The sequence below is a fragment of the Aptenodytes forsteri genome, unplaced genomic scaffold (genome assembly GCF_000699145.1).
Source record: "Aptenodytes forsteri isolate BGI_AS27 unplaced genomic scaffold, ASM69914v1 Scaffold61, whole genome shotgun sequence".
Classification (NCBI taxonomy): domain Eukaryota; kingdom Metazoa; phylum Chordata; class Aves; order Sphenisciformes; family Spheniscidae; genus Aptenodytes; species Aptenodytes forsteri.
In genome coordinates, this window is record NW_008794443.1 from 2,687,654 (window position 1) to 2,693,653 (window position 6,000).

Here is a 6,000-nt window from a genome sequence, read left to right on the forward strand (position 1 = left end):
AACAACTGGAGGGCATCGTTAATGTATACCCACTCTAAAGCAGGGCTCCACAGTGACACTGAGACTCAGGACCAGAGTTTTGCTCTGCACCTGAATCACTGAGACCAGTCTAGAAGTATCATTTTAAAAAACAACCAAGAAGGGCTTTCTCAGGTCCCTGTTCTCCCTTTATCAACACAGCTGTAACTGAATGCATGGAGTAAGCCATGTGTTGCCCTTTGCCAGTGCAGACAAGTCTTACTACCTTTCATGAGTGGGAAACATGAAACAGTAAGAAGGAATTAGATACAATTCCTGGGCCCCTAATTAGAGGTCTGACTTTCAGAGGTGCTGCACTCCTGGAAAAGCAAAGCAAGCCCAGGAAACCTCAGACGGGGCACCTGACCCTGAATCTCCTGAAATTCTTCTGAAAACGCTGGCTTAATTCAGCCATTGACCAGAACCCGTGCCTGAGGATACAACCCAGAACGTATTTCAGTGGGATACAAACCCAAAGATGCACATGGTGCTCAAAGTCACTGGTTTAAACTGCTGGCTGGGCTGGCTCCACCATTATTAATCAAGCAGGCCTACTTTCCCACCTGTACAGCGCAATGCAGAAACAAGGCTTTAACCTGTTTTCTTTCTGGGCCCTTTGCATTTCCCTTCCCACTTGCTTAAAATCCTTTTTTGGAAAGATGCACAAAAACATTGCCAGACCTCAGGCACTTTGCAGATCAGAATGACATCAAAATGCTCCAGCAGCACAGTGCTGTTGGAATTGCAGCGCAATGCTGTAAATACGTGCTCACTGGGAAAAAAGTTCAACAAAATGATTTTAAAAAAATACATATTTAAAGCTCTATCATCTGCAATTCCACTTACGCATGGGAGGCAAGACAATAGATAGGGCTGTATACAGGATGGAGGATTGTCTGATCTCCCAAGCTTTACGAAATCAAGTACGTGCATGCACGCTCATTCCTAACTGAGGTGTCCTCTTTCACTGCTGACTGTCCTACCCTTCTTTCCCCTTACAGGCACTTGTACACCCTGGCTAAGATAAAAGCAGCTGGAAATGGAAGGAACCAGTCAGATCTATTGTCCTGCTTTCAGAATGGACAAAGGCTGGTTGGAGCACACTCAGCCTATGTCATCGAGGATCTCCCGCCTGCACCTGCCTGCTATTCCAGGTGTCTGACAAGCACTGATTAGATCTACTCATAATTGCATGCCAAAAACAGTGTGGAAAGATTAGCTGCAAAGTCAAGCACTCACCAGTCAGGAAATGCCAAATTCAGGGCTGACACAGCATCCTTAATTTACTCCCCTTCTGTAGATGCTTCGCAGTGCAGTTTTTCTTCCAAGCCTGGTGTCCAAAGGCAAGGACTCTGACCTCCACCAGTGCATGCGACGAATTATGCTCCCTGAACCCAGCAGCTATTCACTACATTGTTCTCTCCTCATTGTTCAGCGTGTGGTCTCACGCCTCATTTCCTGCACGCTGCTCATGCCTGGCTCAGAGGCAGAATTATTAATTTTCTCATGAGCTTTTCAACACTACCTGTCATGACAGAGTCTGACGGCTGAACAAACAGGACTGAACTGAATCTTCTCCTAGCATCTCTGAGAAGGAGGGGGTGGTATAGTTCGCATCTGACAGACACGGGAGCTCAGGACAGCAGAAGGGAAAAATAGACACTTATTTTGGGCACCTAGCTTAAGACACACAAGATACCTAATTTCTTAGAGTGCACAGAACAGCGCAGATGGGGGCTGTGTGCAACAAACTGCAAACTCTGCTTTGTTCTGTGAGCATAATTTGAGCTGCAACATCAAGCTATGCTATGTGAGAAGCCACACCTGCACACAGAACAGACCAAGAAGAAAGTGGACAGAAGAGTAAGGTAACCTTAGGTAAAGGTAAGACAAAGGTAACCTTACAGCGTTGATCCACACAAGGATGTACAGCAAAAGCTTTTGCTTTTGTTTGTCGCTTTCAGAAATCAGCAGCTCTACTGTGCTTTGCTAGGAGTAAGATGCCTGCAAATAAGAACTAGGCTCAGCCATCCGAGTTTCCTGTTTTAACACAACACTCTTCCTGAATGTTTCCTTAATTAGGAAAAAGAGTGATCCTACAGCCTTGGATCGGGGGGACCTTAATTGGCACTAGTTTAGGAAAATTGAGGCAGCCCCACCATGGCTCCAGCAGGTACCAGCTGTGAGGTCTGTCCTAGGGTGCTACTTCCTAAGTGACTCCAGGAAGAATTTGTATCCTGACAGATTTTAAAAAAATCCAAAAGGACACAATAAATTGCCCCAAAAGACTTGCTTCAAAGTACTGACACTGGCACTTTTCCGAGAAAGGTCACCAGGACTTGTTGGCATCAAACCATGCATGTTCGGTCCCCTGCCATCCCAGGATTGCTGCAGAGGTAAACCTACACAAGAACTTTGCTAACATGCATGTCATTGCCAAAGAAATTCATTTCCTGATATAATAATTTGCTCCTGGTTATTGTTGTGGGGGGGAGTGAGCAAGCAGCTGTGTGGTGCTCAGTTGCTGGCTGAGGTTAAACCACAACACATGTTTACCACTTGAGTTACTTGCTTGTGTTAATGATAAGGCCCTGCTGTCACTCAGGCATGTGGCACTTACAGGTTTCTGCACACAGGCATCAAGCAAGCTGAGACTCCGATATGCTTCAGAAATGACTTACCTAGCCACTACAAAAATTACTTAGATTTTGTCTGAGCCCCAGCCACTTGCTGTTGCTTCATAAAGGGTTGACTTCTGGATCAGCTGTGTGCCTTTGGGTGCCTTGACACAGACTTCAAAAGCACCCTGGATCCCACCTACCAGGGGCCCAAGATAACAAGCTTGTTAAAGGTGTGTAGGTTTCCACACCCCTGAGCACCTGTGTTCACAGCAAAGCCTTTACAGGTCCTTAAATACAGATGGCTGCCACAAAGCAAGGCCTTGTATTATTATCCCAAGAAGCGTCACTCACTCCAAGAAGGAATCTCAGACCACAGAGAAGATTCACTAATTCCCAAGCCCTGGAATAAACAGCCATCCCCAAAGCTGGGGTGCTGCTCTTTTATAAACAAACTCAAGCTTCCCACACCACTGTCACCCTGAAAAGGAAAACTAAGTCCTGCTGTCAGCCCCTGCCAGTCATTTATTATTCCACCCCGTGCTCAGGCTCCCCAGTTTACGTCACTGTGGGCACCGATACCACTCTATGCTCAGCTGCATGATTCCCAGCTCTGACCCTGCACTCCCCACACCTGCTCCTTGCAGCAGGAGGAAGTATGAAGACAAGGGCTGGCTGTGCACTCTCCTCCATCTGCAGCTCCCCAGCAATAGCCTGCTTGTGTGCACACTGTGCTTCTGGGACTAATCAAAACACCCTCTCCTAAAGGCCCCTCTCCAGAGTCTCCCCATAAGCTGATAGTTCATTACCGAGAAGGAGGAGGGCAATTTCTTCCTCATCATGCACATGAGCAGCAGCCTCAGCGGCAGTTTGTGCTGAGGGGACTTTGCTGGTTGTGATTCTGTGGGCAGCAATATGAAAGGTAACACAGGAATGCCAACCTATGCTGCCAGTCCTTCTTGCCAACCACAGCACAAGCAGACTATTTCATCTCCACTTCTTGCCACTCCAACATAAAAAGTACAACTAAGGTTAAAAGAAAATGTTGCAAGTACTGCCCTTCACCTGGAGTGTCTGTATTCAGCCAGCTCTGCTCATCATGCTCTGACCTTCCAGGAAAAGGATGTACAGGTAGAAAGTCCCATCTGCACATGTGTTGGAGTTGTACTGGTCAGAGCGTCTCACTCCAGATGCTACCTAGCCTCCCTCTGATGGATCTAAAGGTCTTGCCTTTTTGCTGCTATAATTTACTGACATCAGAAAATGCCAGATTCACAACAGGAAGGCTGTAAGGACTGCAATCTGTGGTGGGGACACAGCTCCCACGGCATTTCAGTCATACTCAGTTCTTCAGCAGGGCTTTCCACATACCAGCATGAAAGAGGACTGGGTGACGCTGTAGTCCTCTCATAAATGAGGGAGCAGAAGACATACCCAAGGTTGTTCATGCACCACTCCAGCTCCATGCACTGAGCTGAGCTCACCTGTGGTATAGACATGGCCTCTTATTTCTGAGAATGTGAGGGCCTGAATTTTGGGGAGAATTCATCCTGACAATCACTACAGCTGAGTGGGAATAATTGCAGCAAACCATGCTGTATTGTCACCCATGGAAAACTTAGTACTGGCTCAGGAGGGACTCACAAAGTAGCTTGTTGCTAGCTGGCTCTCAGCAGCCTATAAAATGGGATCTGGGCAGGTATGTCTTTCTTACCTCCCACACTTCTCTCTCCCTGAAACATAGGCAGCTAGCTGCTCTCCTCCCATGAAAACCTGATGCTTCTGGAATTAGATTAATTAGCACTGCTTTTTCATCTTCTCAGGATCAGTGAGAAATCTGGAAGCAGAGGTGTAAAACCCAGAGGCTGCAGAGCCTCTAGTGGCACAGCTGACTGCTCCAGAGCAGGACCTGGGTGAACACAAGGTTTTTCAGAACAGAAGGAAAACTTCCTGAGGGGAAGGGGAGGATGTGGAGACGAGACAAGATGCCTCAGTGCCTGAACAGCACGTCAGCAGATCCCCTGCCAGTACAAGGACTTAAAGCTTACTGCCAGCTGCACCAACCCTGCAGAAACTCACATTAAATGTTACCACAGCTCAATGAGCACAGTCCTGCAGACTGTTAGCAGAGGAGGGGGCAGGGCCTCAGAATAAGCAAACAGGCTTTAATGACACATTAATCTCAGGGAGAGTCCAGGATGCTTCCTAATACAGACAAGAGCCACTAAGAGCTGGTTCCCGTTAGTCCCTGTGCAAGGGAGGGAAACGTTGCCGGCAGCAGGTCCCAGAAGCTGCCAGTGAAGCCATGTCTACAGGATACAGATTTAGGCCACCAGGACTGAGCTGAGACAGCAGCAGCGTCCCTTCTCTCTCCCCTCTTCTCCTCCCTCCCAGCACAGACCCGGAGGAACGTGATCTAAGCCTAGCACAGGAGCAGTTCAGTAAGAGGCAAGACACCACCGTTGTCCCTATTCCCCTTCTACCACCAGAGATTATCAGCCATGCGAGCTGCACGAGCTCAGGAGCTTGTGAATGGCAACCATCCAACCCAAAGGATACCAAGGGACTGCCATCTGGCAAAGGATCAAAGCATTTCAGGCAATGGTTCCCAGTTCCTTACCGCATCCCACACTTCTCAGCCAGGCATTCACAGGCTGAGATGCTACTTGTGCTAACTGCAGAACGAAGTCCCAAAACCTCCTGGGATCCCCTCCACAAGCAAACACAGGCTATTCTTGCACAGACATTTGTAAATTGATTTTCAAAGGGACTCACTCCACTGCCCTATGCTGACATGGAACTGTGTCTGGCCCTCTGGAAACCAGGCCCAGTTGGCTGAGCAAGGGAGCAAACTCACTGCAGGCACTCCCCAAATCAGCCAGAGGAATGGAAATGCAAACAGTACTAGGATCTACAACATAGCCGAATAGATGGGAATGTAGGCAGGTGGTCTACATGCAGGAATGAATTTGGCCGATGTGTGTGTCATGGTTTAACCCCAGCCGGCAACTAAGTCCCACACAGCCACTTGCTCACTCCCCCCTGGTGGGATGGGGGAGAGAATCAGAAGGGTAAAAGTGAGAAAACTCATGGGTTGAGATAAAGACAGTTTAATAGGTAAAGCAAAAGCCACGCACGCAAACAAAGCAAAACAAGGAATTCATTCGCTCCTTCCCATGGGCAGGCAGGTGTTCAGCCATCTCCAGGAAAGCAGGGCTCCATCACACGTAACGGTGACTTGGGAAGACAAACGCCATCACTCCAAACATCCCCCCCTTCCTTCTTCTTCCCCCAGCTTTATGTGCTGAGCATGACGCCATATGGTGTGGGATATCCCTTTGGTCAGCTGGGGTCAGCTGTCCTG